The following is a 7,135-nucleotide window of genomic DNA, read 5'->3' on the forward strand; positions in this document are numbered from 1 at the left end:
GATATAAAAGTAATGCTAAAGGCAGATGAAAAGTGGTGGTGTCATTTTTTAGGCACAGAGTTACAAGGACCAGAAACGTCAGGTCAAAATTTCATTTCAAAATTTTTATATGTAGGACTTTCAGTCTAACGACAAGCTGAAAATCGCACTGAGGCGAACGATCAGCTTTCTTTTATAAATTATATTAGGCTTTTTTGTATCTTCTTTCTTCTCCTCAACAAGTAAAATCAGACTACCACTGTGGGCATGGTGGGATGTGCACTTCCAGCTAAAGGGCCTTCGACAGGTTATACAGAAGTATGTTTTTTATGAGTGTAAGGAGTGATAGCCCAGGCCAGTGTGAATGATATCTTGGGCTGGAAAACCGCCCCTGTATGTATGATGTGTGATTGTTTGGCCTGTTGTGTGAATGAGTGGGTCAGAACGCCACCCATAAGATATGCATGGGAACCTGACTGAAAAGAGTCACAACATGAGTGTGGTGTGTTTGGAATAACACTTCTTGAAAAGACATCCTGTCTAACCTCTTGGTCCAGGCCTGTATCTGTCAACCTATAAATTGAGAACTGTTAATAAAAGTCAGCTCAGCTCTGCTCAGCTCTGCCTGGCTCTGCTCTCACTGCTAACAAGAACTCTGTGTCCGTGTCTCTCTGTTGGCATCTGTATGCGTTGTTCTCATCGCCACAGGAGATGTGTCTTAAGGAGGATGAGCACAGAAAAGAGAATCACTGCACTGTTACAATGCACTTCTATAAGGAATATAAATGCCAGGGCATGCTGGAGATTTTTCTTGAAATTTTTTGCTTGTTTTGCCATCAAGAAGAGGGTTGCTGCTTCCAGGATGCACGTAGTACCAAAATGACACATGCTACAGGAAAAACACACTTTAGTGGACTAAACAACTATAGAAGGTCAAGCAAACTGGCTGCTCCCAGCAGTTTTCCCAGGTTTCCCAGACGTCTCTGCTTATAATATGGCAGAGTACTGGATAACTTTGGATAAACCCCATTTCTACTCGGTTTTCTGTTGAAACAGTTCTGGCTGGAATAAAGTCTCTTCAGAGATGGTTTCTTCAGAGATTGACTTCTGGGGTGCCTCACAGACTCCTTTCTTGTTGCAAATCCGCCGGTGCAGGCTCTGGCTGCAGTTGCACAGGAGACAGAGAAGGCTCTCCTCGTCTTGCCTTTGCCTTCGCCAACTTCTTGGCGCGCTGCAGCCGGATCTGTTGCCGGAGGCAGCGCCGGACCCGCCTCAGGACCCTGATCATCCGGGCGACTCTGGCCTCCAGCCGGCAGAGTAATTCATATTTGTGGCAAGTGCACAATTTCCAGTCGTCTGTCCCAATGGAAGATGAGGCCGTCCGTGTCCTTCCCTGGAAATGACAGCGCCAGGGGCACAATGAAGCGGGTGGGGGCTTGAGGGTCTGAGAAGTGACCTGCTGGGCTTGGCTTCCTCTGGAGGAGCTCCAGCCTGGCAGGACGGCTCTGGGCTGAGCAACCTCTGGCAGGTCCCGTGTTGTGCTGGGGCTCCCCGAGGGTTTCAGCCCTGTGGCTTGGCGTGTCCCTGGGGAAGGGCCAGAGGACCTCTCGGGGCCTGCTGAGGCTTCCTTGCCCACGCTGGGGTTTGTGTTTTCATTGCAAGCCACCTTGGCCAAGGCTGCTGTGCTTCCCTGCTCCCCACCACACAGTCCCTTCCTGTGTGACCGATCTCGATTGCTCACCTGTCCCTGGGGTCTCTCCACATTCCTCCAGAGACGAACTGTGATCCAGGCCATGCAGAGCAGCCACACGGCTTGTCCGGCATTGGAGATCAGCCAGAACATGTCCACCCAGGCAAGGGAGTCCCAAAGCTGGTCCAGAGGGAAGAGCAGCTCACAGTCTTCGCTCTCGGCCACAATGGGTGGCTGACTCTGTTCTGCAGGAATGCCTCCCGTCCTGACCCTGATCCAGTCTTGGAGGCTGCCGAGCTCGATGCTGCTGGCCCATTCCAAGAACGGGTTCTCTGCGACTACTGGCGGTTGCTTCAGGCCCTCAGGAACGACACTCGTCCGGCGCCTGACCCAGTCGCAGGGACTGCGAAGGCCAGTGCTGCCGGGCCATTCAGAGAACGGGCTCTCTGCCACAACCGGCGGCTGTGTCTGGTCTTTGATTTGGGTTTCTGTCCTTAATGTGAGCAAGCTGGGGAAGATGGGAAGCCCAATGGCACTGGGGAACAGAGGATACATTTGGAGAGCCATGGTGAGCAAAAGAATTGAGCTGAGGCTCATGGTGGCCTCTCCGGAGCACAAACCTCTCGATACGTGAACTGGTTGGTCTATCAACCCTGAGCACTGTTCAGGCAGCGACCACCAGGACCGAATGGCTGCCACCCACGTCTGCGCTGGCTAGGGTTTCCAATGTGACATCAGCAAGTCTCTGTGGTGTCACAGAACCTTTCCCCACCAGGACAGCAAGTGATGAAGGCTGAGGTGGAGCTAGGAAGGACCGGAGCAGGCAGGTCTGGAAGCCTGCTGCTCCCACTCCTGTGCCCCATGGCGGACACAGGGCACACCAGGGGTGCAGGACCGAGCTCAATGTGATTTGGGCTGTGCCCAAACTTCGAGGAGCTGTGCCCAGAGCTCCATCCTAGCCGTGTTCAGTGCTGTGCCACAGCTCAGCAGACATGACATGTTCCACACCAAAACCTTTTGGATGCCAAGTGGTAGCCTGTGTTAAGAGGAAGGCCGAAAATTCACTCTTGGTTTGATAAAATCCTTAACCCGTGAGGAGTGTGACTTGTCTAGAATTATTCATGGAGGGATTATGACCCACGGGGTCCTGGGCAAGCAGTGGCCACTGCCCCTCACTGGGACGTGGGCCCTCCTGGGATCCTCACAGGACATGGACACCCAGCCAGGATGCAGGGCCCTCCTCCTGCAACCTGGGCACCCGCGAGGCTCCTCACAGCCATGGATGCCCGTTCTCTTCCACCCCAGGTCTCCCGCTTCTCCCGGAGCACGGGCTCCACCAGCCCGCACACAGAGCCTGGCTCGCACCACTGCCTGTCATGGTGCCGCACCTCTGGATCCCCATGGTACCAAAATGACATGCGCTACAGGAACAACAGATTTTATTGATGGAGTGAACAACACTAGAAGGTGGAGCAAGCAGGCTGCTCCCAGCAGGAGTTCTGCCAGTTGTCCCAGCCATCTCTGCTGCACGGCCCTGCCCATTGGCTGTTGTGCCAGGTTGACATGGGCAACCCACCAGGACGTGGCCACCCATTGGCCATGAGCACCTGGCAGATACACTGTTGCCGGGCTGCTAACTGCCTCCAGCCAGCAGAAGAAGGTGTAGTCTGGGGAGGTGGCCTCAGCCCAGGAGCCTTGTGTGGGCTGAGGCATGTCCAGAGGTGGCACCAGCTGGCTGCCACCCTGACGACAATTCACTGTTAGAGGGATGAAAAGGCTGCTGTTGGAATATTTGTCCACCTGCTTCCTAACACCTGCCCCTCTTCCTGGTGTGGTGCTTGCCCTCACACCAACCTTTGGAGGTCCTAGGCTTGAAGAACCCAGTGGGTCATGGAAGGGCACGGGCCACTGCACCCTTACAGGGACATGGGGAGCAACCACCACACAGCTCACCGTGATGGGGGCACCCACCACAAACCTCATGGAGAAGTGGGCACCAAACCAGGATATGAGTCCCTTCTCTTGGGACGTGGACACCCATGGAGCACCTCATGGCCACGGATGCCCCGTGTTTTCTTCCACCTCAGGTCCCACTCCGGAGAGACAGCAGTGCTCACTCGCACCATGCCTTTGTGGCAGTTGCATGTCCTGCAATGAGATCCAGAACTTTCAGTAGGGCAGCTGATGGGCAGTTCCACACCTTTTGTGCCCCACTGTGCCTGTCTTCATGTATGCCCCTTGGTTGGTGCCACCTGTCACATCCTCCTCCCTGGGCGCATCGTGACTCCTCACGTTCACCTTCCCCTTGGCTGGGGCAGCAGGAAGGGCTGGACCCTTGGTCAATAGACAGGGTCCTCAGCCAAGGAGGTGCCCAGGCCTGGACAAGCTGAGAAGCTTCCGGACCATGCTCGTAATGACCACAGCCAGTTCTGACCAGGCTGTAAATCGGGGCTCTGGCTGAAGACCCCCTTGGAGTGGTCATTGAGCAGCAGGTCTGTGGCCAGAGCCCTCCCATTAGAGAGGGATGACATTGAAGGGGACTTCCTGGGACTGAGTGCCCTTGCCTTTTCTTTGCTGACTGGTTTTGTTCTGGATATATCCTTGAGCAAGCCCTTGTCCACCTCAGGCAAGTGCTTATTTCTTCTGGGTACCCTTGAGCGAAAGAGGTTTCATGTCTAAGTGTGTGCGCGATGTGGATCCACATTATTCTCATGCGGTCGTGCAGTAATAATATCCCCAACTGGTATCTGAACCTGTGTTCTATAATGTTGCTGGAGTGGTGAATAATTTTGGATAAACACAATTTCTAGTTGTTTTTCTTTATTAAATAGTTCTGTGCAAAATGAAGTCTATTCGGAGCTGGTATCCTTCTGAAATTGACTTCTGGGGTGCCTCATGGACTCGACTCTTGTTGCAAATCCACCAGTGCAGGCTCTGGCTGCAGTTGCACAGGAGACAGAGAAGGCTCTCCTCGTCTTGCCTTTGCCTTCGCCAACTTCTTGGCGCGCTGCAGCCGGATCAGTTTCTGGAGGCGGCGATTGTCACTTCTCAGGGACCTGATCATCCGGGCGACTTTGGCCTCCAGCCGGCAGAGGAATCTGTGTTTGTGGCGAGCGCCCCTTTTCCATCTGTCTGTCCCCATGGAAGTTGTGGTCGTCCGTGTCCTTCCCTGGAAATGACAGCGCCAGGGGCACAATGAAGCGGGTGGGGGCTTGAGGGTCTGAGAAGTGACCTGCTGGGCTTGGCTTCCTCTGGAGGAGCTCCAGCCTGGCAGGACGGCTCTGGGCTGAGCAACCTCTGGCAGGTCCCGTGTTGTGCTGGGGCTCCCCGAGGGTTTCAGCCCTGTGGCTTGGCGTGTCCCTGGGGAAGGGCCAGAGGACCTCTCGGAGCCTGCTGAGGCTTCCTTGCCCACGCTGGGGTTTGTGTTTTCATTGCAAGCCGCCTTGGCCAAGGCTGCTGTGCTTCCACAGGGACCACACAGTCCCTTCCTGTGTGACCGATCTCGATTGCTCACCTGTCCCTGGGGTCTCTCCCCATTTTTCCAGAGACAAACTGTGATCCAGGCCATGCAGAGCAGGCACACAACTGGTGAGGCATTGCAGATCAGCCAGGTCATGTCCTCCCAGGCAAGGGAGCCCCAAAGCTGGTCCAGAAGGCAGAGCAGCTCACAGTCCTCGCTTTTGGCCAGAACGGGTGGTTGACTCTGGTCTGCAGGAATGCCTCCCATCCTGACCCGGACCCAGTTGTGCAGCCTGCCAAGCCTGATGCTGCTGGCCCATTCCGAGAACGGGCTCTCTGCCATAACCGACGGCTGTGTCTGGTCTTCGGTTAGATTTTTTGTCCAGAATGTCAGCCAGTTGGGGAGGATGGAAAGGCCAAGGCAACTGGGGAACAGAGGCACCGCGCAGAGAGCCATGGTCAGTGAGAAAACCAGTCTGAAGCTCATGATGGTCTCTCCAGAGCAGAAACCTCTCGATTTTTGAACTGTTTGGGGCTATCCCCCTGAGCAGTGTTCATGCACTGACCACCAGTACCAAGTGGCTGCCACCCACGTCTGCGCTGGCAAGGGTTTCCGATGTGACATCAACAAGTCTCTGTGGTGTCACAGAACCTTTCCCCACCAGGACAGCACGTGATGAAGGCTGAGGTGGAGCTAGGAAGGACCGGAGCAGGCATATTTGGAAGCCTGCTGCTCCCACTGAGGCACTCCCGGTGTACACTGAATCCAGCAGGGCTGCAGAACTGAGTTCAGTATGATTTGGGCAGTGCCCTGAACTTCTCAGTAGGAGCTGTGCCCAGAGCTCCATCCTAGCCGTGTTTAGTGCTGTGCCACAGCTCAGCAGACATGAAATCTTCTGCACCAAAGCCTCTTGGATGCCAAGTGGTAGCCTGTGTTAAGAGGAAGTCAAAAAATTCCCTCTTAGTCTGATAAAAACCTTAACCGCTGAGGAGTTTGACTAGTCTAGAATTACACATGGAGCGGCAAGACCTCTGGTGTCCTGGGCTATCAGTGGCCACTGTCCCTCACTGGGAAACGGGTGTCCTTCAGGCATCTTGCTGGGACACGGGCCCCCCTGGGATCCTCACAGGACATGGACACCCAGCCAGGATGCAGGGCCCTCCTCCTGCAACCTGGGCATCCGCGAGGCTCCTCACAGCCATGGATGCCTGTTCTCTTCCACCTCGGCTCTCCCACCTCTCCCAGAGCACAGGCTCCGCACACAGCAGCCTGGCTCGCACCACTGCCTTTCATGGTGCCGCTACTCTGCATCCCCACGGTACCAAAACAGCACATGTTACAGGAACAACACATTTTATTGAAGTGAACAATGCGAGAAGGTCAAGCAAATGGGCTGCTCCCAGCAGTGTTCCCAGATGTCTCTGCTTATAATATTGCCACAGTGATGGATGATTTTGGATAAACCCCATTCCTAGTTGGTTGTCTTTATTAAATAGTTTTATGTAAAATGAAGTCTGTTCGGAGCTTGTATCCTTCTGAAATTGACTTCTGGGGTGCCTCACAGACTCCTTTCTTGTTGCAAATCCACCGGTGCAGGCTCTGGCTGCAGTCCACACTTTAGTGGACTAAACAACTATAGAAGGTCAAGCAAACTGGCTGCTCCCAGCAGTTTTCCCAGGTTTCCCAGACGTCTCTGCTTATAATATGGCAGAGTACTGGATAATTTTGGATAAACCCCATTTCTACTCGGTTTTCTGTTGAAACAGTTCTGGCTGGAATAAAGTCTCTTCAGAGATGATTTCTTCAGAGATTGACTTCTGGGGTGCCTCACAGACTCCTTTCTTGTTGCAAATCCGCCGGTGCAGGCTCTGGCTGCAGTTGCACAGGAGACAGAGAAGGCTCTCCTCGTCTTGCCTTTGCCTTCGCCAACTTCTTGGCGCGCTGCAGCCGGATCTGTTGCCGGAGGCAGCGCCGGACCCGCCTCAGGACCCTGATCATCCTGGCGA

The sequence above is a fragment of the Nesoenas mayeri genome (genome assembly GCF_963082525.1).
Source record: "Nesoenas mayeri genome assembly, chromosome: 8".
NCBI classification, from domain to species: Eukaryota; Metazoa; Chordata; class Aves; order Columbiformes; family Columbidae; genus Nesoenas; species Nesoenas mayeri.